The sequence below is a fragment of the Podarcis vaucheri genome (genome assembly GCF_965113315.1).
Source record: "Podarcis vaucheri genome assembly, chromosome: 14".
In the NCBI taxonomy this organism is placed as follows: Eukaryota; Metazoa; Chordata; class Lepidosauria; order Squamata; family Lacertidae; genus Podarcis; species Podarcis vaucheri.
The window spans coordinates 54,159,827-54,187,332 of NC_138752.1; the positions used below are offsets into that span (position 1 = coordinate 54,159,827).

General features: G+C 46.0%; 1 long non-coding RNA gene across 1 annotated transcript in view; it reads left to right on the forward strand.

Annotated features, from left to right (window-relative positions):
- The first annotated feature begins 1,109 nt into the window (after nucleotides 1–1,109).
- LOC309519153 overlaps nucleotides 1,110–27,506 on the forward strand; it is a 130,582-nt gene continuing 104,185 nt past the window's right edge. The window contains exon 1 of the long non-coding RNA XR_014213693.1: nucleotides 1,110–1,257. This is a non-coding gene — a long non-coding RNA (uncharacterized lncRNA). The remainder of the gene's footprint in view (nucleotides 1,258–27,506) is intronic.

Consider the following 27,506-nt stretch of genomic DNA (forward strand, 5'->3'; position numbering starts at 1 on the left):
ATAGAGGAGGGAGAAAGGTTGTTTTCTGCTGCTCCAGAGAAGCGGACACGGAGCAATGGATCCAAACTACAAGAAAGAAGATTCCACCTAAACATTAGGAAGAACTTCCTGACAGTAAGAGCTGTTTGACAGTGGAATTTGCTGCCAAGGAGTGTGGTGGAGTCTCCTACTTTGGAGGTCTTTAAGCAGAGGCTTGACAACCGTATGTCAGGAGTGCTCTGATGGTGTTTCCTGCTTGGCAGGGGGTTGGACTCGATGGCCCTTGTGGTCTCTTCCAACTCTATGATTCTATGATTCTATGATTCTATGATTCTATGACTGCCTTTCAGCTGATCAATTAAACTGAAAGTCATTTTGCATATCTCCCAGGTCCGCCTATGGGTCCCTCTCTGAGAAGTGTGCTATCGCTTGCAATTTAATAAACAGAGCCATCACTCGGAGCTGAAGGCAAAGGTCATCTTCCATATTATGTTTCATCGCTTACCAAGGGAGAAACATGCAGAAACCAAAGCAGGGAGGCAAAGAGGTGCCTTGGACTGAGACCAACCACTGGTTGTCCACCTGCCTCAGGACCGTCTCCATCTGGGGGTCCCAAACTCCCCCTCCCTCCCACAGACCTCCAGAAAATTGCCAAGAACCTTTGCAGACCATTTAATGGTTTTTCTGCCTGTAGCTGCCGTAATGCACTGTGCTATGTGCTGCACAATTCTTAACATAAATTGCATTTGTTCTTTCTTTCTTTCTTTCCAGCATTGATGTTCTACCTTTCCTCCGAGGAGCTCAAAGGGGCATGCGTGCTTCCCGCTTCGCCCGTTTTCTCCTCACAAGACCCCTGTGAGGGAGGCCAGGCGGAGAGGTAGTGACTGGCTCAAGGCCACCCAGAGAGCTTCATGGGGGGGGGAGGGATTTGGCCTCCCAGGTCATAGACTAGCGCTCTAACCACTAAACCCCACTGGCTCTCAAACTTTGGAGGTGGGAGCTAAATTGTGGTTTTTTTACGCAAAACACATATACAACTTGGAATGGATTTGAGGCAAATTGTGCCACAGCGGTTGAGTTTCACAGAGTTGTAATCATCTATCTATCTATCTATCTATCTATCTATCTATCTATCATCTATTTATCATCTCTCTATTTATCATCTATCTATCATTAAGTTCTCAAACTTAATCCGTTCCAGAAGTCCGTTCCAAAACCAAAGCGTTCCAAAACCAAGGTGCGCTTTCCCATAGAAAGCAATGCAAAACGAATTAATCCGTTCCAGACTTTTAAAATCAACCAATAAAACAGCAATTTAGCATGAATTTTACTATCTAACGAGACCAATGATCCATAAAATGAAAGCAATAATCAATGCACTGTACTATAAAATAAATAAGACAGTATTGTAGATGATAAAAATTAAAATTAAATATTTTTCATACCTGCACTGATGACATCTGGAGGGCCGAGTTTGGGGGTGCCTGCTAAATAAACCATATAATTCCAAGAAATGAGAAACATCAAAAGAAGGCAGTTAATTAAAGGATGACTCGTATTGAGGTGGACTGAAGTCATCTCAAAAGATTAGAATGTTAATGGTTCATAATTCAGAATATTAATTATGGTGGAGGGAAAATGTTTATTTAGTTCATATGTATTGTAATGTTTTTGTTTATATTTATTGTTGGTTTGAACGTTGGGCTCTTTTTTTCTTTTGGATTTATGTAAGACACAAAATGCAATAAAAATTATAAATAAATAAAAAAGAGGCTCAAACCGTCTTGCCCCAGGGAGCAACCTGGCTGCCAAATTCTGCACCAGCTGAATGGAAGGAAGAAGACTCACCCATTCCTCTCCATCCTTCATGTCCCTTGCTGGCCCCCACCAACATTGAATGCCTCCCCCTTCCAGCTTCTCAAGGCAGGAAGGAGAAAGGGGCGAGAACTCAGCCCAGCACACTTATTTCCCCTTTTCTGAGCAGACAGGTTTTTCAAGAGGCCTTTCTGACCAGGCGGCCTCCTTGGAATGCTGACTGGCCCAAACAAGTTCTACAGGATTCTTCTTCTTCACCCTGGAGAGAAGGAAGGGGGGCAAACGCCAACGCCTGCTTCCTCTCTCATCCCCAGCCCCCCCTGCCAAGCCTCAGGTGGCGGCAGAAAGGGCCTCTTTCCAGGGCTTCCATCAAGGATCACAAAAGCTCCTTGGTTTTCAGGAAACAATAAGACATAGCATTACTGATAAACGGAGCAGATTTAAAAAAAATGATAATAATAATATTTTTATTGGTTTTCCATATCTTCTTTCTTCTTCTGTTCCACCTGGCTTTTGGTTTGGACTCAGTCTGACCCTTATGTTTCCCTCCCCTTATGGTTTTGATCTATGGGCTACTTTGAAAATGAGGCTGCATTTTAAATTGCATTTTAACCTGTATTTTAAATTGGTGGTTTTTTCCCTATTACGTTTTTACTGTAATTTTGCTGGTGTTAGCCGCCCTGAGTCCAGCTCTGGCAGGGGAGGGCGGGGTATAAATAAAATTTATTATTATTATTTATTATTACTCTTTGGCAATCTCTCGTAGCTGAGTAAAATTGTCTTCCATAAACACGGTTTTAACAATGAGTCCGTAAGTGACTGTGGAGGCCAATTCTGGATCCACACGTCCTTCCACAGTGGGGACATTGGTTTCCGGGCGGGAATTGATCACGATGTGGATTTGGCAAGCATGCCTTCCTCTTAGCACGTTTCTCCCTTGCGTCCTGAGTTCGAGTGTCTTCAAAGTCTATGACGCCTTTGGTAAAGGCTGTTCTCCAATTGGAGCGCTCGCAGGCCAGTGTTTCCCAGTTGTCAGTATTTATACTACATTTTTTTAGATTTGCTTTGAGAGAGTCTTTAAAAACCTCTTTTGCTGACCACCAGCATTACGCTTTCCATTTTTAAGTTCAGAATAGAGTAGTTGCTTTGGAAGACGATCATCAGGCATCTGCACAACATGACCCGTCCAACGAAGTTGATGTTGAAGAACATTGCTTCAACACTGGTGATCTTTGCTTCTTCCAGTCCACTGGCATTAGTTCACCTGTCTTCGCAAGTGATGTGTAAACGTTTTTGGAGACATCGTTGATGGAATCTTTCAAGGAGTTGAAGATGTATTCAAAAACAACACTAGCAAACACTGGTTACAAATGGACCACATTTAACCAGGAAAGTGCATAACTGAGTGCAGAAGCCAAAGGATGCTTTTGCAAAGATGGGTGCAAGTTGCTCAGCTAGATCTAAGGAGCATTTAACCTGAGCTTGCCCCAAACTCTGGCACCTGTGTGTCCTCCTTTCACAGAAGGCAGACTTCTTTTTCTCTTTTTTGCTGAAAGAGTGCCTGGCCCAGGTTCAGCTTAAAGATAAAGAACCAGAAAAAAAACCACTTTGAAGTCTCTTTGGTTTCAATTAAGTGGCTTGTTAATTTTTCGAAGCGAAGGAGGTTCCACACCCTGCGCTCAGAAATCTGTTCAGGCTGCCAGCTTCTTCCTGGGACCTGCTTAGGGCTTTACTTTTTAGTAGTCCGTATAGTAAAAGCCATGGTTTTCCCAGTAGTGATGTATGGAAGTGAGAGCTGGACCATCAAGAAGGCTGATCGCCGAAGAATTGATGCTTTTGAATTCTGGTGCTGGAGGAGACTCTTGAGAGTCCCATGGACTGCAAGAAGATCAAACCTCTCCATTCTGAAGGAAATCAGCCCTGAGTGCTCACTGGAAGGACAGATCGTGAAGCTGAGGCTCCAATACTTTGGCCACCTCATGAGAAGAGAAGACTCCCTGGAAAAGACCCTGATGTTGGGAAAGATGGAGGGCACAAGGAGAAGGGGACGACAGAGAATGAGATGGTTGGATGGTGTTCTTGAAGCTACTAGCATGAGTTTGATCAAACTGCGGGAGGCAGTGGAGGACAGAAGTGCCTGGCGTGCTCTGGTCCATGGGGTCACAAAGAGTCGGACACGACTAAACGACTAAACAACAACAACAAACGAAAGCCCTAATATCTGTGGACTGTCTTGCCGCCGCCACCCCTATTCCACCAGTCTGAGATGCTGGAAGTGGCCCTGCCACAAATGCCATGGGACATCCGCTCTGCCGGCCGCCAGAAAACCCCCCGCTTGCTGCCCTGAGCCAGGCCCCCTCACGGACACTGCTTCAGATGCCACCTTAAAACCTTTTACTGCAGCCAGCATATCCAGGCGTGTTTGAGATGCCAGCCTCCCTCCACTGCCTCTTGGAATACTTGTCTGAGCACAAACGTTTATGCCACATTTCTAAAGGCTTGCCGAGGCAGGCTCAAGGAGACCTCAGCGACAGGCAAGGCAACCTCGGTTTTTGGTTTTTTTTAAATAACGTATTTTTTGCACCATAACACTCACTTTTTTCCTCCTAGAAAGTAAGGGGAAATGTCTGTGCGTGTTATGGAGGAAATGCCTACGGGTGGCATGCCTACAGATTTTCCTCCTCTAAAAACTACGTGCGTGTTATGGTTGGGTGCGTGTTATAGAGCGAAAAATACGGTAGATTTTTATTAGTTTTACATAAAGTTATACACAAAAGCTGAAGGCTGAATGCCAAAGAATTGATGCTTTTAATTCTGGTGCTGGAGGAGACTCTTGAGAGTCCCATGGACTGCAGGAAGACCATCCTCTCCATTCTGAAGGAAATCAGCCCTGAGTGCTCACTGGAAGGACAGGTCATGAAGCTGAGGCTCCAATACTTTGGCCACCTCATGAGAAGAGAAGACTCCCTGGAAAAGACCCTGATGTTGGGAAAGATGGAGGACACAAGGAGAAGGGGACGACAGAGAATGAGATGGTTGGACAGTGTTCTCGAAGCTACCAGCATGAGTTTGACCAAACTGCGGGAGGCAGTGGAAGACAGGAGTGCCTGGCGTGCTCTGGTCCAGGGGGTCACGAAGAGGTGGACACGACTAAACGACTAAACAACAACAATATACGCAATAACCATTACCATTCCAAAACATAAAAATAAAAAATGTTCTTTTGAACCTTCAGACCTTCTCCCCTCCCTCCATGGATTCCATTTCTAAAGATTTATTCTCCCCCCCCCCTTGCATCTTTTACCATTATCCATCTATTACGTAATCATAGTAACCAAAGTTCTTTTCACTTGACAAGTGTCATTGTATTCCTGCCAATGATTTCAACCAGGCATAGGCAAACTTGGCCCTCCAGATGTTTTGGGACTACAATTCCCATCATCCCTGACCACTGGTCCTGTTATCTAGGGATGATGGGAGTTGTAGTCCCAAAACATCTGGAGGGCCGAGTTTGCCTATGCCTGAAATTTTCAACTGTCTACAGTGGTCTTATAACTATATTTAAAAGTTATTCCATTTAAAAAAAAAAATACTTGGTCTTGCTGGTTTCTGATCTTTCCCATCAGTCTCACCATTTCTGCATATTCCATCAGTTTGGTCTGCCATTCTTCTCTGGTCAGTCTTTTATTTTCTTTTGGCAGTTCCTCACCTGCCAAAAGCCTCTGATTTTTTAACAACATAGAGGAGGGAGAAAGGTTGTTTTCTGCTGCTCCGGAGAAGCGGACACGGAGCAATGGATCCAAACTACAAGAAAGAAGATTCCACCTAAACATTAGGAAGAACTTCCTGACAGTAAGAGCTGTTGGACAGTGGAATTTGCTGCCAAGGAGTGTGGTGGAGTCTCCTACTTTGGAGGTCTTTAAGCAGAGGCTTGACAACCATATGTCAGGAGTGCTCTGATGGTGTTTCCTGCTTGGCAGGGGGTTGGACTCGATGGCCCTTGTGGTCTCTTCCAACTCTATGATTCTATGATTCTATGATTCTATGATTCTAAGTTTTCTTAAACATTTTCTTCAACTCATTATATATCATTTCCCAGAAAGCTTTTACCACCCCACAGGACCACCACATATGATAAAAGGTACCCTCTTTCCCTTTACATTTCCAGCACAGATTTGAGATTTGAGATCCACATTGTTGCAGCATCGGTCCCTTAAGAGCCCAATGAGTCCCTAATAGCTGTGCTGCTGCGAATAGTCTTGCTGCCTCCCTGAGGGCTGATTAGGAAAATAATAGGCATGTTTTTCATTTGGTGAGTCACAAGGGCTAACACCTAATCGCTGTGTCTGGTGGGGAAAGAGCTTATTTTGCCTTCTGTCCCGAGCCACTCTTCGTCCTCAAGAGCATCTTTTGTTTTCTACGGAATCTCGACAATATTGCGTGCAATTTTGCACATGCGATTCGTGCAAATTGCACAGCAGGGAAGATTGTGTGCTTGCCCTGCTGTGAAGGTAACAGCTGCAACCGCTCCATCAGGGTGCCACTTGCCTTCCTGGGTAAACAGTCTGGAGTGTTCACAGACAAAACATGAGGCCTTTTGAGAGCCCTGGGAGAAGGCAGCCGCAAGCCACAGGTCCTCTGTGCACTCTCTTAGCCAGCTGATGTCTCAATGTCCAGCCGGCTCCAGCCCAGCCGCCTCCCTTGACCCTCCTTCCCTTCCCTCTTGCGGGACAATCTGTTCTGTGCTAGGGCTAAGCTCCCAAATACGAAGGCTTGACCACACGCAGAAGCACAACTTCCAGCTCTTTCCGGAGTCCTCCGTCAGGAATGCGCTGGGAGCCTGGCAAAGGTTTCTTCCCCTGAGAAACGGTTAGCAAGGATTCCTGCTGCGTTGGGCCGGCTGCTTTGGAGATCTGTTCCTCTGCTACTGATATGTTCATTTTCCACTTGGTTTGTGAAATCCTATAAGCTCCAGTAACACAGGCTCAGTTTGTTTTGAACGTTCGGTTTCTTAAATAGGAGAAGCCTGTTCCTCAGAGGAAGCGTTGAAACGCAGACGCGACTGAGGGAGCCCACAAAAACTCTCTTCCTGGGCCATGTCCTCGCCTCGGATACACGCCTTAATCCTCCAGCAGGTCTGTCTATCTGCTGTGGGTTTCAGACATCACTCCCGTCCTGCATAATCCTTCATGATTGCAGAAAGTCAGTGGGGAGAAAACCGCTTTAACTTCGGGTCAGCTGCTGGAACAGCCTTCGCCATCTCCTCTCCTCCAAATTGTCAATTCAGCTGCTATTTTCTTGAGCTTAGCATCCTTTTAAATGCAGGGACCAGGGAAGCTCTGCCTGACATTTCCAATTAATCTCCCGAGCCTATTAAATTTATGGTGCGATGGCGTTAAACATCCCTGCCTCTTTCCTCGCCAAATGCTTCTCAACGCGGCTTCGTCTCCTGCGAGGACTTTCTGCCTGGGTGGAGAGCCCTTTAGGCAGGGCACTTTTCCTACAGGGGAAGTTTTGAAATCATAAGCAAACAACCCCAAGGGTCATCTAGTCCAACCCCCTGACAGATTTTCTCTTGGTGGGCCGGGACAATCTGGCGAGGGCAAAGGCCACAGAATTTCTAGCGCCCTGGGGAGGCTCTCCGAGTCTCGTCTCGGCTGTTTTATCTGCTCAGTCGTGTTTTCACATTTGACGTCCTCTGTAGAAACCCAAGGGCTTTATTCATTTAATTAAACACTTTTAATCCCATCTTTCCAATGGTTGCTTGGATTGACAGCAGCTCAGAGAAGCAAAACGTAGAGCAATAAATTGCGAGCCGAAAACAAGCTCTGAGGGTCTTCTGGTCCTTGCCTCTCGCACACCTGAGTCTCCGGTAGCCTCTTGACTAAGACAGCCTTTTACCAACTGTGGCTGCATTGCTGCCTTGGACAGAGATAGGCTGAGCACAGAAAACACAATACTTTATTCTAGCCATACCTTCTAGATGGCTCATGCAACACGGTGGTGACAAATATACACACAATAATTACCAAAATAATTATCCATTCTTTATCAATCTTCTGAGAAAAATACAAAGTCTTGTGCAAAGCCACAGAAACTTGCGAACTACCCAGTCTAAGATGAACTTATAACGTCTGGTTTCAATAGATTTTTCATATACAGAGGTACCTCGGGTTACATACGCTTCAGGTTACAGACTCCGCTAACCCAGAAATAGTGCTTCAGGGTAAGAACTTTGCTTCAGGAGGAGAACAGAAATCGTGCTCTGGCGGCGCGGCGGCAGCAGGAGGCCCCATTAGCTAAAGTGGTGCTTCAGGTTAAGAACAGTTTCAGGTTAAGTACGGACCTCTGGAACGAATTAAGTACTTAACCCGAGGTACCACTTAATTCAGTCTTTTGTTTTCTTTATCTTTTTAGGTAAGTTCATGAAGATACCAACAAAAGGTAAGTTCGGTGTTGTTCACAATACCAAGAGATGCAAGTGAAGATAAAGAAAACAAAAGACTGAGTTAAGCATTTGAAAAATCTATTGAAATCAGACATTCTAAGTTCATCTTAGACTGAGTGGTTTGCAAGTTTCTGTGGCTTTGCACAAGTACAACTTCATTAACATCCATCTACAGCTTCACTAGCATCTCTCGGTATTGTGAACAACACCGAACTTACCTTTTGTTTGTATCTTCATGAACTTACCTAAAAAGATAAAGAAAACAAAAGACTGAGTTAAGTATTTGAAACATCTATTGAAATCAGACATTCTAAGTTCATCTTAGACTGAGTAGTTCGCAAGTCTCTGTGGCTTTGCACAAGACTTTGTATTTTTCTCAGAAGATTGATAAAGACTGGATAATTATTTTGGTACTTATTGTGTGTATATTAGTCGCCAACGTGTTGCATGAGTCGCATTACTTCTATCAACAGCACAGGTTGCATTTTTCTAGCATACCTTCTAGATGGGGCTATCAAGAGTCCTGGTCTGGAAGCTCAAGCTGTTACAAAATGCTGCAGTTAAAACTGTCGGTGGTGGAACCTGGGAGTGGGGCTATTCCCAGCATCTAGCTCCAGCGCTTCGCAGCCTTGCACTGACTGCCCAGTGAAATGGATCAGTTGACAGGTAATGCAGAAACCTCTTTGGGAGTCCCTGGAGAGATGCTCCTACTCTGAGCAGGAATTGTTGGACTAGGACCTGGGAGACCAGGGTTTGAATCCTCACTCAGCCAAGAAACCTCATTGGGCAACCTCGGGCCAGTCACTGCCTCTCAGCTTAACCCAACTTGCAGGGTTGTTGCAAGGATAAAAGGGGGTGTTGGGGAACCATGTGCGCCACCTTGATATCTTGGGAGGGAAAGGTGGCATGCTGGGAGGTCTGCCCTCCCTCCCAATTAACCTCCGTCTCCAGGAGCCACCCTGGGTCTCAGGTTTGGGCCCTGAAATCTCAGGATCTGGGATGCTCTTGACCTGGCCATCCCATAATCATACCACCATCACAACTGTCATTCAATGGTTGCGGGGAGTGGGAGACACCCCCAAAACTCTGAAGGGGGAGGGGGAATTTAGCATTCTCCAATATGCTGTTCAGCCTTAAATTAGTGCGATGGAAAGATCAGAAAGCCTATCTGCTTATTTTTAGCCATGATTCCTACATTGCTGGGAGTTGGACTAGATGATCCTTGGGGTCTCTTCTAACTCTACAATTCTTTGATTCTATGATCTAGGCATACAGATGAGCATATGCAAATATTATGCAAATCTGTGTTATCTTTTGCTCTCTCTTTTACGGCCACCCTGTTGTAGCTGGTTAAGGGCCCTGGGGGGGAACGTCTACAATCTCCCAGCGCTAGGAAATTGAAGGCTGCAGTATAACTATATACTGTCCTCTGGGGGTGGTATTATATATATAATTTTATTAGTTTTACATAAAAGTTGTACACCATGAACATAACATTTCCACACATTAAAAAAGGGGGTTCTTTTGAACCTTGAGGCCTCCTTCCTTCCCTTCAGGGGTTCCAATTCTAAATTTTATTCCTGCATCTTTGACTGCAACCTATCTGTTATATAATCATAGTATCCAAAATCCATGTTACATTACAAGTGTCACTGTATTCCTGCCAATGATTTCAACTGTTTACAGTGGTGTCTCAAATATGCTAGAAAGTTGTTCCAGTCTCTTAAGAATACTTGATCTTCCTGGTTTCTGATCTTTCCCGTCAGTCTCGCCATTTCTGCGTATTCCATCAGTTTGGTCTTCCACTCTTCTCTGGTCGCTACTTCATCATTCCATCTCTGGCCAAGAAGCATCCTTGCTGCTGTCATTGCATACATAAACACAGTCTTTTATTTTCTTTTGGTAGTTCCGCACCTATTACGCCTAACAAAAAAGCCTCTGGTTTTTTGACCAAAGTGATCTTAAACATTTTTTTCAGCCCATTGTATATCATTTCCCAAAAAGCTTTTACAGGACCACCACATAGGATAAAACGTACCCTCTTTCCTTTTACATTTCCAGCACACATTTGAACTGGTTCTATACATTTTCGCAATTTTACTAGGTGTCAAATACCAACGGCACATGATTTTCATGTCGTTTTCTTTCAACGAACAGCAAGCCGTAAACATCAAATCCTCTTCCCATAACTTTTACCATGAAGAAAACTGTATATTATAACCCAAAACGGGGGGATGGGGGTGTTTTCATCCCCAATTTTTGCATACAAAAACATGTAGGGACCGAAAAAGCAGGTAAGCTGCTGAGGGAAAAGAGGGAAAAGTAAAACTGAGTTGAAGAACGGAATGAAAACAGCCAAGCAGGTTGCCAAATCACAATCATACTTCACTGAACATCATATGGTATTTAAATACCCAAACCATAATGAAGAATGAGAAGCTGGAGGGATCTGTTGATAATATATTCAAAGAAAGGGAAAGCCAATCTGCATCAAAATTGCCAGGTTTAGCCTCTCTCCATGCAGCTCTGTGGCAACGACTCCATGTACTTCTGGCTTCCTTCATTTCCTTGTACTCTGTTCAAAAAGGGGGGAAAAACCAGGATTAAGATTTGGGGATCTCTACTCGCCCCCACCATCGAAGAGGAGATGGGTAGGAATTGGAGCTGCAGGCAAGTCAAACTCTTGGCTATTGTCTGGGTGTGTTTGCTAGCAGATCTTGGTTCTGGGTGCAATTGTAATGTGGGGACCCCCCCCCCAGCAGCCCCCCGGAAAACCCTTCACACTCACAGCTCTGGTGTTTTGTGCTATTGGCACATGCAGACACAGCTCTGTCTGGTTTGAGCCTGGTAGACTGGGGGCCTCCTTTGCTTCCTGGCCCTTCCCAGAAACAGAGCCACAATCGCCTTTCTCCTGTGATTTGCATTCTTCGGAGAGGTTCCATCTGTTTCTTATATATGCGGTTTTTTAAAAACTGCCATACGATCGCGTCTCACCCGGGAGCTCAGTCCCAAAAGTTCCTCATATATGCAAAAATGCACACTGCGTATTCAAACCGTCCCTGAGAGGGCAGCCCAAGCCTTCTGGAGGTGGGGGCCTTCCTTGCCCACCCCCAAGCAAGACAGAAAGCTGAAAATCTCTATTTGCACTGGGTTTTCCCAGTATGAAAAGAGGTTCTAGGGCAGGGGTCAGAAAACTTTTTCAGCAGGGGGCCGGCCCACTGTCCCTCAGACATTGTGGGGGGCCGGACTGTATTTTGAAGGGGGGAATCTACAAATGCCTATGCCCCACAAATAACCCGGAGATGCATTTTAAATAAAAGCACACATTCTGCTCATGTAAAAACACGCTGACTCCCGGACAGTCCGCGAGCTGGATTTAGAAGGCGATTGGGTCGGATCCAGCCCCGGGGCCTTAGCTTGCCTACCTACCTTCTAGGGTCTCTGCCTTACTTGCATTTAACCTGCAGAATTTCAACCAGGCAGCCTTCAGCTGTGTATAGTTGAAATTGTGCAGAGAGGCACCCCTCCAGGGGTGAAGCCAAACCACTGTGTTAGCAGCACTGAAGTGATATTCAGCGGCACAAGCCTGGGCAGCGTGTCTGGAGGTCCTGGGCTGCCCACACAACAGGACACACACACACACACACACCCAGCCTCGCTGATGTGGTCCAAAGGAAAGCAGGGCAAGATGTTCGGCACCAGCTTGGCTGCAGGAGGCGTACAAGGCGCTGGGACGCAGGTGGCGCTGTGGTCTAAACCACTGAGCCTCTTGGGCTTGCTGATCAGAAGGTCAGAGGTTCAAAACCTGCACAACAGGGTGAGCTCCCGTTGCTCTGTCCCAGCTCCTGCCCACCTAGCAGTTTGAAAGCACACCAGTGCAAGTAGATAAATAGGTACCGCTGTGGTGAGAAGGTAAACAGTGTTTCTGTGCACTCTGGCTTCCATCACAGTGTTCTGTTACACCAGAAGCAGCTTAAGTCTGCTGGCCACATGACCTGGAAAGCTGTCAGTGGACAAACGCCGGCTCCCTCAGCCTGAAAGCGAGATGAGCACCACAGCCCCAGAGTCATGTTTCGCTAGACTTAACTATCCAGGGGTCCTTTACCTTTACCTTTTAGTTTATAATAACCGGCACCGTCAAGAGGGCATGGGAAAGAAATAGGAGTTGGTGGGCACAGATATTGGAGCCTCCTGCTTCTCCTTCCCTTTTTCATAGAATTGTAGAGTTTGGAGGGACCACAAGACTCCCCTAGTCCAATTCCCTGCAATGCAGGAATCTTTTGCCCAATGTGGGTCTCAAAACCACAACCCTGAAATCAAGAGCGTCCTGCTCTTCCACTGCTTTTGAAGTGGTGCCTTCAAGGCCGCAAGACTTGGGCTGCTGCCTCTTCCTGGTGCTCCCTTGCTATTTCCAAGGGCAGATTCTCAGCAACAGAGGTTTTCTGGGCTTTCTTTCATGGCATAGCACTTGGGGGTTTGTGCTGCTCCGAGATCTAAGGTCTCCGATTCTTCTTTATCCCTGCAGGGGAACGCTCTTGCCGGTTTTGCAGATTTATTTATTTTTTTGCATGTCTGAGTCCTACGCCTTGCAAAATGCAAATGCGCTGAGTTAACGGCTCTCGGAGGCCGAGTAAAGACCCTCCGCGATTCCTTCTTACAGGCAGCAAAGTTTGCTTGGCATGGCAGATCTTGGCTGAATAACCGATCTATGGTTGTGTTAAAAGGGGACCCTGGAGAGAGATAAAAATGGGGGGGAAGGCATCATTTGCATGCTTGGGGTGCCTTCGTGTGTGTGTGTGTGTGTGTGTGTGTGTGTGTGTGTGTGTGTTTGAAATGCACAGGGAAAGAAGAGCAAAGGTAGCAAGATAATCACAAGCTGCCTGCTGGTGTAATGGGGTTGATGAATATGGATGCTACCCTGACGGAGATGAGGAATCTGGATGGGAAATTAAGATTCTAAACTGTACCACCGCCTTGCTCAGGCGTCACAATTAGGGGCATAACTAGCCCCATGCTAAGCGAGATGCTGAGCGGAGCCAGTTTTATTGGTCTGGAAAACGGGCGCTGCAAAGAGTTCATCGTCTGCTCCGTTGCAATATCAGACCTGGTGTGTGGTGGGATGTGGTTCACCGAACCCGGCCAAAGCTGGGCACTTACTTTCTCCCTGGGCTTGAAATAAAATTGCCAGTAGACTAGACGACCCTTGCGGTCCCTTCCAGCCCTACAATTCTATGGTTCTATGGTCATGCCATGATACAAATCTAGGGTGCAACCACATTTGGAGTGCTGTGTACAGCCCTCCTCAAAAAGGATATTGCAGAGTTGGGAGAAGTTCAGAGAAGTGCAACCGACATGATTTTGAGGGGATGGAGAGACTCCCCTATGAGAAAAGGTGGAAGAGCCTGGGACTTTTTAGTTTAGCGGAAAGGCGAGGAACGGTAGAATTTTATACAATTATGCACAGCGTGGAGAAAGCAGCTAGAGAAGTTTTCCTCCCTCTCTCATAATTACAACCCAGGTGGTTTGTTGTTGAGTCGTTTAGTCGTGTCCGACTCTTCGTGACCCCCTGGACCAGAGCACGCCAGGCACTCCTGTCTTCCACTGCCTCCCGCAGTTTGGTCAAACTCATGCTGGTAGCTTCGAGAACACTGTCCAACCAACTCGTCCTCTGTTGTCCCCTTCTCCTTGTGCCCTCCATCTTTCCCAACATCAGGGTCTTTTCCAGGGAGTCTTCTCTTCTCATGAGGTGGCCAAAGTCTTGGAGCCTCAGCTTCACGATCTGTCCTGCCAGTGAGCACTCAGGGCTGATTTCCTTCAGAATGGAGAGGTTGGATCTTCTTGCAGTCCATGGGACTCTCAAGAGTCTCCTCCAGCACCAGAATTCAAAAGCATCCATTCTTCGGCGATCAGCCTTCTTTATGGTCCAGCTCTCACTTCCATACATCACTACTGGGAAAACCATAGCTTTTACTATACAAACCTTTGTTGGCAAGGTGATGTCTCTACTTTTTAGGATGCTGTCTAGGTTTGTCATTGCTTTAGATGTTCCCTACTTCCTAAGGAAATCCCCTCTTGTTAAAAAAAGATGACATTTTTATACCTATACAAAAGTCAGTGTTAGACTACTCCATGGTATGCCGCTTGGGGCTGCCTTTTTACAACATGCAGAATGTGGCTCTCGCGTCAAAGGGACTGGCTGTTAGGAACGTAAGGAGAGCTTGCAGGATCAGGCCATGGCCCACCTACTCCAGCCTCCTGTTCTCCCAGTGCAGGACAGTCGCCTCTGTATGAATGGGCTGGGCAGTTCCTTTGGGCCAGTGGCTCTTCCGGGGGCCGAGTGCGAATCCTCCGCAAGGGGCCTCTCCTTGCAGAGCCAGCAGCAGCCCACCCAGGAGGCCGAGGGAGGGACTGTCTCTTGCGGACTGTGCTCTCCTGCAGGGGGGGAAAGGCGATCCCCTCCTTCCTGGTAACGTGAGTGCCAGGAAACATCCTTATCAGATCGGCACCCGGTGTGGCTCTCCGCTCGCACCACCTTGTGACATTCGGATAACACTTTTGGTAATTGATGTCTTAATCGAGCTTGTAATGGGATGCAACTCTGCTCAGCTTCCGCAGGAGGCTTCTAGAATGCTCAATGAAAACCGGAGGCCTTGTTAATTAATTAATTAAGCCTCTGTCCTGTAGTGCAGGGATCACAACTAAAGCAAGGGTAGGCAAACTAAGGCCCAGGGGACGGATCCGGCCCAATCTCCTTCTCAATCCAGCCCGCAGATGGTCCGAGAATCAGCGTGTTTTTACAGGAGCAGAATGTGTCCTTTTATTTAAAATGCATCTCTGGGTTCTTTGTGGGGCATAGGAATTCGTTCATTTTTTTTCTCTTCAAACTATAGTCCGGCCCCCCACAAGGTCTGAGGGAAAGTGGACCGGCCCCTGCTGAAAAAGTTTGCTCACTCCTGCAACTAAAGCATCCGTGACAGAAGGGTGATTGCTGTTTATTTATTTATTTTTAAGTATTCTAAATTATTGTCATTATTTAAATCTGTCTCGCAGCTCTCCTCCAAGGAACTCAAAAGGCGGCTTGCCTAGTCCTCCTCCTTCTCATTTTGTACTCACAACAGCCCTGTGAGGTCAGGCTGAGAGGCAGTGACTGCCCCCCCCCCCGGTCACCCCGTCAGTTTCGTGGCTGAGTGGGAGTCTTCCAGGTCCTAGTCTGACTCTGAGCACTGCCCCACACTGGCGCTCTTTATCTTCCCAACAACCCTGTGAAGTGGGAGAGGGAGAGAGAGAGAGAGAGAGAGAGAGAGAGAGAGAGAGAGAGAGAGACTAGCCCAAGATTCATCAGTAAGTTTGAACCAGGGTTTCCCAAGTCCTTGCTTCACTAGGCTACCTCTATTAGCAGTGCAGGAAAGAGCTCAGCTTAAATCAAGGCGAAATGGAAGTATCAAATGTACTTTTGTACGGCAACAGTTTTCGAATTACTGTACAGTGGTACCTTGGTATTCGAACAACTTGGAATCTGAACACTGCAAACCTAGAAGTAAGTGTTCCGGTTTGCAAACCTTTTTCGGACGCCGAATGTGCTCTTGTTTTGAGTGCCACACTTCCGATTTGAGCGTTACGCTGAGGTTTGTCTGTTTTTGCTATTTATTTTGCATTTTTGTTTTGCGGCTTTTTTGTTTTGTTTTTCTGACTGTGTGGAACCCAGTTCAGCTACTGATTGATTGTGTGACTGCAGTACATTGTTTATTGCTTTCATTTTATGGATCAGTGGTCTCGTTGGATAGTAAAATTCATGTTCAATTGCTGTTTCAGGGCTTGTTTTTAAAAGCCTGGCACGGATTGATCTGTTTTGCATTACTTTCTATGGGAAAGCGGGCCTTGGTTTTGGAACACTTTGGTTTTGGAACAGACTTCTGGAACGGATTAAGTTTGAGAACCAAGGTGCCACTGTATGTCCATTTTTTCTTGAATGAAATAATTCAGCCTGTTTTCAAGACCAGCAAATGAAAAGTCAGGTGATTTTCGCATGCAATGTCAAACCACAGTTGACTGTTGCATGCATGAGTAGCGGCAAGCCTCGGTTTTGGGTGCTATCCCTTCCCCTCTCCCCCAGCATGGCTGTGAGGAAGAGACCAGAAGCATCTATTTCTGCTTCTCAGCTAAACAGAAATTCTTCTGTCATCCAAATGTGCAAACAGGTGTGGGGCTTGTTCAGAGGCTTAGGCAGGGCCTCATATCACAGACAAGGGCTTCATTTTCAGAAACGGGTCAGACAGAGCACAGAAGACACATCATATGGCGACTTCCAGAGGGGGAAAATGGCAGGCGCCGCAGCAGCGAGCAGCTCCTGAAGCCAGCCAGAGCCAAATGCCCTACCAGGCTGGCTCCAGGATGCCGAAGCTGCCGCTGCCACGTTTCCCAGGGACAGATTTGCAAATCTGGGGACATTCCAGGGACAGAATTTGCCCGGGGACAGATTTGCAAATCTGGGGACTGTCCCCGGAAACCGGGGACGTCTGGTAACCCTAGCTTAAAACCCTCCCAGGAGGTCCACCACCTTCCAAGGGAGCCCATTGCAAACAGGTCACTGACAACAGGGTGTTGTTTTTTTAATTGCTAGGTTTTTCCACGGGAAGGCCAATTCAAAATTTAACAGGGACATTTTAATACCAGGGACATTCCGCACTGTGTGAGCCCCACCAATTCTCCAAGAAACGCTCAACTGCAAGCTGTACAGTGGTGCCTCGCAAGACGAAATTAATTCGTTCCGCAAGTTTTGTCGTCTTGCGATTTTTTTCGTCTTGCGAAGCACGGTGTCGGGAAAGTTTTGGAAAAGCTTCAAAAATCACCAAAGTCTTTAAAAACCTCAAAAAAGGCTACCACATCGCGTTCTATGAGTTGCTCCTCGAAGTCAAGTCACAACTGTATTAACGGTGTTAAGAAAAAGGAAACAAACTTGCAAGACGTTTCCATCTTGCGAAGCAAGCCCATAGGGAAAATCGTCTTGCGAAGCAGCTCAAAAAACCAAAAACCCTTTCGTCTTGCGAGTTTTTTGTCTTGCGAGGCATTCGTCTTGCGAGGTACCACTGTATCTTCTCCCACCCCTCCAGGCTGCACAAACAAGGACAGGATCTGTTGCTGTTGTGGTGATGAACGATTAAACCGAAGTGTTCCCAGCCCTTCGAGGGGCTAGAGACTCCCTCTGGCCTGGTCCTGGGGTCTCCCAGTCTACTCGGCAGTGTCAGGAAGGGCACCGCAGCCCAAAGGACAATTTAATACGTGTTTTTCTTTGCGTTTTGCAAATGGAAAACCGTACCACAGAGCTATGAAAATTCCTTCTCACAATTCCCCAGGCTTTCGTTTGCGAAAGAAGCAGGCAGCCCAGTCGCTTCCTCTGTTCCTCTCTTCCTCCTCTCTGGAGTTTTAAAGTCTGCTCCATTTCATTGCCCGCCTCCCCAAGGGCCCTTTCCTTTGGATATTGTTTCCTCTTCTTTTGCCTTCTGGAAAACGTTTTGCTGGAAATGTCACTAGTGCAGATCCATCGTTCTTCAGTCCCAGGACCAGCGACAACAGTCAGGGGTTCCTTGGTGTTGACACCGGTCTTGTAGGGGGCCGGACTAGATGGCCCTTTGTGACCCAAGGAAGGCAATCGTGGGGTGCTCCAAGGACTCCCTTTCACACTTCCAACCTGCTTGTCCACCAGCCTCTTGCCAATTTTGCATTTGCTGATTTATATGCATGGGAGCAAATCTGCTAATAACGGTCTCTAAAATTTAGGCAGAACTGCAGTACATCTCGCCATGGCAAGGAAAGCTATGACCAGGTGACCTGCTCAGTCTCCTGCCTATTGCTGATGGGCACCTTCAAGGCGCCTCCCTAAACAGAGGGTGTCTTTGGATAGAGGCAGTGGCATAGCATGGGTTGCTATCGCCCAGGGCCACGTGGATGGGGAGCTGGGAGGGAGGCAAACGGATGGAGCTTTTGTGGCGATCACGCAGGGTCCCCGGACGTTTCACGGTCTATTAACCCTGTGCCACCACTTTGATTGCTTTCTTTGCTGCCACCAACCCGTTTCTCACGGGTACACACGGAGTCCAGACAGTTGTTAACATTAACAAATAATCAAGTTTATTTATAGGCATGAACAAGCTTATGGTTTCAGTTAATTTTTCTTGGCAGTTTCTTAATCTTAGTTCCTTAACTGTCCTATGCATTCCTAACAACTTCAAACTGATTATTCCAACTACCTATCTGACTCCACCTAACAATTCCTCTCACTCCCTCACCACACAACTCGACCAACCCACAGACTTAACCTCCCTCCTCCTTCTTCAGCTCTCAACTCTCAACTAACTTCCACACACTCCAACTCTCACTCTAACTCCTCCTATCAGTTTCTCTCTGGCCAATCACATCACACTCATTTAACCCTTTCCTTATGACCCACCTAGGAGGCAAATGCCACAGCATGCATGCTCATTAAGTTGCCTAAGGGCATCTGCATCACCCAGGAGATCACAATCATTCCATTGTCTGGAGAGGTCACTTCCTGGTTCAACGGAGCCCAAGCACAGAAGCGCACAGCTGTATTGAAGCAACACTGGGTGTTGAATTTTTGCACCCGGGGCACCATCCCTGAAGTGTAGGTGGGTTCCCACAAGGCAAGGCGTAGTGATAACAGCAAGAACCTTCATTGAACTACATAGCTGGGAAACAGGGGCAAAGCAACTGCTTATATACATTCCTGAAAGCCTTGGCCACTCCCACTCCCATCGTGATTGGCTGTCTAAACTTCCAAGCTGCGAATCATGACTCAGAGTTCAAGAGCCAATGGCAGAGGCCCAAATGAAAGAAATGCAAATGAAGAAATGCAGGCAGTGAGAGATTTTACTTTTTTGGGCTCCATGATCACTGCAGATGGTGACAGCAGTCACAAAATTAAAAGACGCCTGCTCCTTGGGAGAAAGGCGATGGCAAACCTAGACAACATCTTAAAAAGCAGAGACATCACCTTGCCAACAAAGGTCCGTATAGTAAAAGCCATGGTTTTCCCAGTGGTGATGTATGGAAGTGAGAGCTGGACCATAAAGAAGGCTGGTCGCCGAAGAATTGATGCTTTTGAATTCTGGTGCTGGAGGAGACTCTTGAGAGTCCCATGGACTGCAAGAAGATCAAACCTCTCCATTCTGAAGGAAATCAGCCCTGAGTGCTCACTGGAAGGACAGATCGTGAAGTTGAGGCTCCAAGACTTTGGCCACCTCATGAGAAGAGAAGACTCCCTGGAAAAGACCCTGATGTTGGGAAAGATGGAGGGCACAAGGAGAAGGGGACGACAGAGGAGAAGATGGTGGGACAGTGTTCTCGAAGCTACGAACATGAGTTTGACCAAACTGCGGGCGGCAGTGGAAGACAGGAGTGCCTGGCGTGCTCTGGTCCAGGGGGCCACGAAGAGTTGGACATGACTAAACGACTAAAGAACAACAACAACAACAAGGAAGAGAGGGACACTGCAGGATCAAATCAGAAACCGGTACTGCTTCTGCAAATCCGGGACGGTCCCTGGAAAACGTTGTTTTTATATGCAATGACGGCAGCAAGAATATTATTGGCACAAAAATGGAAGCAAGAAGAATTACCGATGAAAGAAGAATGGCGGATGAAATTAATGGACTATGCAGAACTGGATAAATTAACGGGAAGTATTCGAAACCTGCGGGACCAGAGATTCTTAGAAGACTGGAGTAAATATACAAACTATTTGAAAAACAATTGTAATGAACAGATTACGCCAGTAGGACTGCAAGAAGTTTTGTAAGGAGGACTATCTGAAATATTGCAAGAAAGACTATGAGGAGAACTATTAGTTAATGATAATTAAGAGTAATAGAGAAATTAAGAAATGCAGTATAAGTGATAAAGAACGAAAAATCATCAGAGGTGTCGACAGAAGTCTAAAATATTGTAGAAGATAAGAAGTTATGTTATATGATTGCTGGAAATGATATTTTAAAAAACAATAAAAATGTGTGTATATATATATATATATATATTGCAGGTTTTGGTGTCTTCGGGTGTCTTCCCGTGTAAGAGTCGGGGTGTCTGTGCGACGTTTCGACGAGGTCTCACTCGTCATCTTCAGGCTGGTGCTTTCGGCTTCTTGTTACTGGAACAGAGCAGAGTCTGGTGTTTGAGTTCCTATAAATACTGTTGAGGGGTGTGGTGTATAGCCTCCAACGTTCTGGGTAGAGAGGAAGTTCCTAGATTAGTGTGCCTTTTCTTCTTTTGTTCCTTAATTACTTGAGGGATATCTTGGGTGATTTCATGAGTGATATTCTGAATATCACTGGGTGGGTCATTAATTACTTGAGGGATATCTTGGGTGATTTCATGAGTGATATTCTGAATATCACTGGGTGGGCCATTAAGTGTAGATTAGATTGCTAAAGCTCTCGTGTCTTGACCTCTTGAGCTTGTGAAGAGTTTTTCTGAGAAGATGGCTGTGCTGCATTTAGTTGTGCTCTGGCTTGGCTTCGTGTATAGGGGCGAGCTATGGTTTTGTGCCTTGTGCCAGCCAGATCTGTGTAGGGATTGCAGGGGGGTGCAGCATCCGGAGGTGCCACTATAGTTTGGTTGCTGGATGGAGTCTGTAATATGTCTGTGGAGAGGGTCTGGGTTTGGGTCTGGTGTGGTTGATTGGTGACGGCGTTCTGTGTGCCTCTGGTTCTGGTGTCGGTTTTTGTGGGGAGGGCTAATTTCCAGATGTCTGGCAGGCGGGACGTGTCGTCACGCTTGTTCATGTTGTGAGGGTGTTTCTCTATCTCGATGGCTTCCATGATTATTCTCTTGTGGTGATGTTCCATGTTAAAGAGCAATTTGGAATCTGCAAAATTAATTTCGTGTCCTGTTTCTTTCATGTGTTGGAAAAGAGAGGAAGTTTTTTCTTCTTTTTTGACGGCATTCTTGTGTTCTGCGATACGTGCATTTATTCGTCTGTTTGTTTGTCCAATGTACGTGGCTGGGCAGACTTTGCAGGGTATTTCATAGACCCCTTGGTTTTCCAGCTGGATTTTGTCTTTTGGGTTTCTGAGGATATTGGCTATTTTTTGGTTGGTGCAGAAGGCTGTTTTGATATTGTGTTTATGGAGGATTTTGCTGATTTTGTCTGTAGTGCCCTTGATATAAGGAAGGAGGGCCATGCCATTGTTTTCTTCTGTGTCTTGGTTTTTGGGGGGTGTTTCTTTTTGGATTAGCTTCGTAACCCTGTTTTTCTGGTATCCATTGGCGATTAACACATTTGAGAGATTCTGTAACTCAGTTGTCAAGTGGTCTTTGTCAGCCAGGCGTTTGGTTCTGGAGATGAGAGTCTTGGCTACGGAGTTTATTTGTGCAGGGTGGTGGTGTGATTGTGCATGTAAGTAACGGTTGGTGTGTGTTTTTTTCCGGTAGATAGTGTGTCCTAGGGAGCCATCAGGTTTTTTGTAGATTAGGACGTCAAGAAAGGGGAGTTGGTTGTTGTCTTCTATTTCCATAGTGAATTGTATTTTGGGGTGTAGGCTGTTGAGATGTGTGAGGAAGCTATCTAGTTTTTCTTTTCCGTGTGGCCAAATTACAAAGGTGTCGTCAATATATCTGAGCCAAAGTTTGGGTTTGTGTTCTGACTTGTCTAAAGCATTGGTTTCAAAGTGTTCCATGTACAGATTTGCGATGACCGGTGAGAGGGGTGATCCCATGGGTGCTCCTTCTATCTGTTTGTATCTTTGTCCATTGTGGATGAAGTACGTGTTGGTTAGGCAGTGGTTGGTCAGGTCCAGGATGTATTTGGGGGGGTTGTATTTGTTTTGAATGGCTGTCAAGGCTTCATTAATGGGCACTTGAGTGAAGAGAGATACAACATCGAAGCTCACAAGTAGGTCATCGGGATGTAGGTATTGTTTCTTTATTGTTTCTATGAACTGGAAGGAGTTAGTAACGTGTGAAGCGATGGATTCTGCATAGGGCTGAAGTTGCTTAGCGAGAAATTTAGCGAGATTTTGTAGAGGTGAGCCTATGGAGCTGACTATTGGTCTGAGTGGTGTTCCTTCTTTGTGTATCTTGGGGAGACCGTAGAGTTTGGGGCATCTGGATGATTTTTCTCTGGGGATGATTCTTAGCTGGATTTCTTCACTGATAGGAGAGGCTTTTATTTTGGATTTGGTGGTTTTTTCCAGATAGGTGGTGGGATCTGTTTTTATAGGTTGGTAGGTAGGGTCTTGGAGTAGATTTGATAGTTTTGCTTGGTAGTCCGATGTGTTCATCACAACAGTGGCGTTGCCTTTGTCTGCTGGGAGAATGATTATGTTGTTGTCTTTCCTCAGGTTGGTGAGTGCTTTCTGTTCTTCTTTGTGTAAATTGCTTCTGGGTGGTTTGCTGGAGCAGAGGATGTTGGTGACTTCAAGTCTGATTTTATTGGCTTCATCTGGGTCGATTTTGGTCAGGCTAGCTTCGACTCCGCATATGATGTTTTCCGTGGGGATGCGTCTCGGGGCGACTGCAAAGTTGAAACCTTTGGAGAGTACTTTGGTTTCAGTTGGGGTGAGGATCCTGTTTGATATGTTATGTACTGTTTGTTTCATGGGTTGTTGTGGAGGGTGGCTGGGCTTCTGGCGTTTTTCTAGTTTGTAGAGTTTGTTGGTGTGTCTGTCTGTCTTATGTGAGGTCTCAGTTTCAGCTCTCCAGACGGCTAGTTGTTTGCATTTGTCCCAGAGTGCAGGGTGGATTTTGTTGCATAGTTTGAGGTGAAGAGTGAGCAGATCTTTTTTGGTTTGGTTTAGTAGGTATCTTTTCTTATGTATTTCGTTTCTGATTAGGGATAGTTCAGTTCGTTTCAGGATCCTTTCGGTAGCTGGGGTTTTAGAGTGGAATTTAAGTTGGAAGCATGTGGGAGTTAAGTTGTTGTCTCGGCAGTTGCGTAGGAACAGGAGATCACATAAGATGGTGGCTCTTCGGATTTCTAGTTTCTCGTAGGTTCTTGTCAGCTGGAAGGTTTCCTCCCCGTAGAGGTGAGATATTTGCTTTCGTAGATTTTCACGGGTATAGGAATGCAGGTTTTGGTGTCTTCGGGTGTCTTCCCGTGTAAGAGTCGGGGTGTCTGTGCGACGTTTCGACGAGGTCTCACTCGTCATCTTCAGGCTGGTGCTTTCGGCTTCTTGTTACTGGAACAGAGCAGAGTCTGGTGTTTGAGTTCCTATAAATACTGTTGAGGGGTGTGGTGTATAGCCTCCAACGTTCTGGGTAGAGAGGGAGTTCCTAGATTAGTGTGCCTTTTCTTCTTTTGTTCCTTAATTACTTGAGGGATATCTTGGGTGATTTCATGAGTGATATTCTGAATATCACTGGGTGGGTCATTAATTACTTGAGGGATATCTTGGGTGATTTCATGAGTGATATTCTGAATATCACTGGGTGGGCCATTAAGTGTAGATTAGATTGCTAAAGCTCTCGTGTCTTGACCTCTTGAGCTTGTGAAGAGTTTTTCTGAGAAGATGGCTGTGCTGCATTTAGTTGTGCTCTGGCTTGGCTTCGTGTATAGGGGCGAGCTATGGTTTTGTGCCTTGTGCCAGCCAGATCTGTGTAGGGATTGCAGGGGGGTGCAGCATCCGGAGGTGCCACTATAGTTTGGTTGCTGGATGGAGTCTGTAATATGTCTGTGGAGAGGGTCTGGGTTTGGGTCTGGTGTGGTTGATTGGTGACGGCGTTCTGTGTGCCTCTGGTTCTGGTGTCGGTTTTTGTGGGGAGGGCTAATTTCCAGATGTCTGGCAGGCGGGACGTGTCGTCACGCTTGTTCATGTTGTGAGGGTGTTTCTCTATCTCGATGGCTTCCATGATTATTCTCTTGTGGTGATGTTCCATGTTAAAGAGCAATTTGGAATCTGCAAAATTAATTTCGTGTCCTGTTTCTTTCATGTGTTGGAAAAGAGAGGAAGTTTTTTCTTCTTTTTTGACGGCATTCTTGTGTTCTGCGATACGTGCATTTATTCGTCTGTTTGTTTGTCCAATGTACGTGGCTGGGCAGACTTTGCAGGGTATTTCATAGACCCCTTGGTTTTCCAGCTGGATTTTGTCTTTTGGGTTTCTGAGGATATTGGCTATTTTTTGGTTGGTGCAGAAGGCTGTTTTGATATTGTGTTTATGGAGGATTTTGCTGATTTTGTCTGTAGTGCCCTTGATATAAGGAAGGAGGGCCATGCCATTGTTTTCTTCTGTGTCTTGGTTTTTGGGGGGTGTTTCTTTTTGGATTAGCTTCGTAACCCTGTTTTTCTGGTATCCATTGGCGATTAACACATTTGAGAGATTCTGTAACTCAGTTGTCAAGTGGTCTTTGTCAGCCAGGCGTTTGGTTCTGGAGATGAGAGTCTTGGCTACGGAGTTTATTTGTGCAGGGTGGTGGTGTGATTGTGCATGTAAGTAACGGTTGGTGTGTGTTTTTTTCCGGTAGATAGTGTGTCCTAGGGAGCCATCAGGTTTTTTGTAGATTAGGACGTCAAGAAAGGGGAGTTGGTTGTTGTCTTCTATTTCCATAGTGAATTGTATTTTGGGGTGTAGGCTGTTGAGATGTGTGAGGAAGCTATCTAGTTTTTCTTTTCCGTGTGGCCAAATTACAAAGGTGTCGTCAATATATCTGAGCCAAAGTTTGGGTTTGTGTTCTGACTTGTCTAAAGCATTGGTTTCAAAGTGTTCCATGTACAGATTTGCGATGACCGGTGGATGAAGTACGTGTTGGTTAGGCAGTGGTTGGTCAGGTCCAGGATGTATTTGGGGGGGTTGTATTTGTTTTGAATGGCTGTCAAGGCTTCATTAATGGGCACTTGAGTGAAGAGAGATACAACATCGAAGCTCACAAGTAGGTCATCGGGATGTAGGTATTGTTTCTTTATTGTTTCTATGAACTGGAAGGAGTTAGTAACGTGTGAAGCGATGGATTCTGCATAGGGCTGAAGTTGCACAATGGACAAAGATACAAACAGATAGAAGGAGCACCCATGGGATCACCCCTCTCACCGGTCATCGCAAATCTGTACATGGAACACTTTGAAACCAATGCTTTAGACAAGTCAGAACACAAACCCAAACTTTGGCTCAGATATATTGACGACACCTTTGTAATTTGGCCACACGGAAAAGAAAAACTAGATAGCTTCCTCACACATCTCAACAGCCTACACCCCAAAATACAATTCACTATGGAAATAGAAGACAACAACCAACTCCCCTTTCTTGACGTCCTAATCTACAAAAAACCTGATGGCTCCCTAGGACACACTATCTACCGGAAAAAAACACACACCAACCGTTACTTACATGCACAATCACACCACCACCCTGCACAAATAAACTCCGTAGCCAAGACTCTCATCTCCAGAACCAAACGCCTGGCTGACAAAGACCACTTGACAACTGAGTTACAGAATCTCTCAAATGTGTTAATCGCCAATGGATACCAGAAAAACAGGGTTACGAAGCTAATCCAAAAAGAAACACCCCCCAAAAACCAAGACACAGAAGAAAACAATGGCATGGCCCTCCTTCCTTATATCAAGGGCACTACAGACAAAATCAGCAAAATCCTCCATAAACACAATATCAAAACAGCCTTCTGCACCAACCAAAAAATAGCCAATATCCTCAGAAACCCAAAAGACAAAATCCAGCTGGAAAACCAAGGGGTCTATGAAATACCCTGCAAAGTCTGCCCAGCCACGTACATTGGACAAACAAACAGACGAATAAATGCACGTATCGCAGAACACAAGAATGCCGTCAAAAAAGAAGAAAAAACTTCCTCTCTTTTCCAACACATGAAAGAAACAGGACACGAAATTAATTTTGCAGATTCCAAATTGCTCTTTAACATGGAACATCACCACAAGAGAATAATCATGGAAGCCATCGAGATAGAGAAACACCCTCACAACATGAACAAGCGTGACGACACGTCCCGCCTGCCAGACATCTGGAAATTAGCCCTCCCCACAAAAACCGACACCAGAACCAGAGGCACACAGAACGCCGTCACCAATCAACCACACCAGACCCAAACCCAGACCCTCTCCACAGACATATTACAGACTCCATCCAGCAACCAAACTATAGTGGCACCTCCGGATGCTGCACCCCCCTGCAATCCCTACACAGATCTGGCTGGCACAAGGCACAAAACCATAGCTCGCCCCTATACACGAAGCCAAGCCAGAGCACAACTAAATGCAGCACAGCCATCTTCTCAGAAAAACTCTTCACAAGCTCAAGAGGTCAAGACACGAGAGCTTTAGCAATCTAATCTACACTTAATGGCCCACCCAGTGATATTCAGAATATCACTCATGAAATCACCCAAGATATCCCTCAAGTAATTAATGACCCACCCAGTGATATTCAGAATATCACTCATGAAATCACCCAAGATATCCCTCAAGTAATTAAGGAACAAAAGAAGAAAAGGCACACTAATCTAGGAACTTCCTCTCTACCCAGAACGTTGGAGGCTATACACCACACCCCTCAACAGTATTTATAGGAACTCAAACACCAGACTCTGCTCTGTTCCAGTAACAAGAAGCCGAAAGCACCAGCCTGAAGATGACGAGTGAGACCTCGTCGAAACGTCGCACAGACACCCCGACTCTTACACGGGAAGACACCCGAAGACACCAAAACCTGCATTCCTATACCCGTGAAAATCTACGAAAGCAAATATATATATATATATATATATATGCTTTCGTATATATATATGCAGGTTTTGGTATCTTCGGGTGTCTTCCCGTGTAAGAGTAGGGGTGTCTGGGCGACGTTTCGACGAGGTCTCACTCGTCATCTTCAGGCTGGTGCTTTCGGCTTCTTGTTACTGGAACAGAGCAGAATCTGGTGTTTGAGTTCCTATAAATACTGTTGAGGGGTGTGGTGTATAGCCTCCAACGTTCTGGGCAGAGAGGAAGTTCCTAGATTAGTGTGCCTTTTCTTCTTTTGTTCCTTAATTACTTGAGGGATATCTTGAGTGATTTCATGAGTGATATTCTGAATACCCCTGGGTGGGTCATTAAGTGTAGATTAGTTGCTAAAGCTTTCGTGTCTTGACCTCTTGAGCTTGTGAAGAGTTTTTCTGAGAAGATGGCTGTGCTGCATTTAGTTGTGCTCTGGCTTGGCTTCGTGTATAGGGGCGAGCTGTGATTTTGTGCCTTGTGCCCGCCAGATCTGTGTAGGGATTGCAGGGGGGTGCAGCATCCGG